This window comes from Canis lupus, chromosome 18 (assembly GCF_011100685.1).
Source record: "Canis lupus familiaris isolate Mischka breed German Shepherd chromosome 18, alternate assembly UU_Cfam_GSD_1.0, whole genome shotgun sequence".
Classification (NCBI taxonomy): Eukaryota; Metazoa; Chordata; class Mammalia; order Carnivora; family Canidae; genus Canis; species Canis lupus.
Window position 1 is genome coordinate 52,151,307 of NC_049239.1, and position 333 is coordinate 52,151,639.

Genomic DNA, 333 nt, shown 5'->3' on the forward strand with positions numbered 1-333 from the left:
AGGGCCCTCTGGAAGGCGCCCAGCGCGGCGGCGGCGGCGGGTTCCGGCGGGGCGGGCACGTGGGGCGGGCACCTGGGGCGGGCATCGGGGGCGGGCACCGCCCCCCGGCCTCCGCCCGCCCGCACGCCCTCGCTCCTCCGGGCAGCGGCGGCGACGCTCGAAACAGAAAAAAACTGTCTCCCTGGCCCGGGGCCAGCGTCCCAGCCCCCCTCGCCGCCGCCGCCGCGCCGCGCCGCAGCCAGGGAAAACAACTGCTCACTTCTCCCTGCGTCCGCCCCGCGCGCTCCCTGCTTCCCGGCGGCCGCGGGAGCCCAGCCCGGCCGGGGGAGGCGC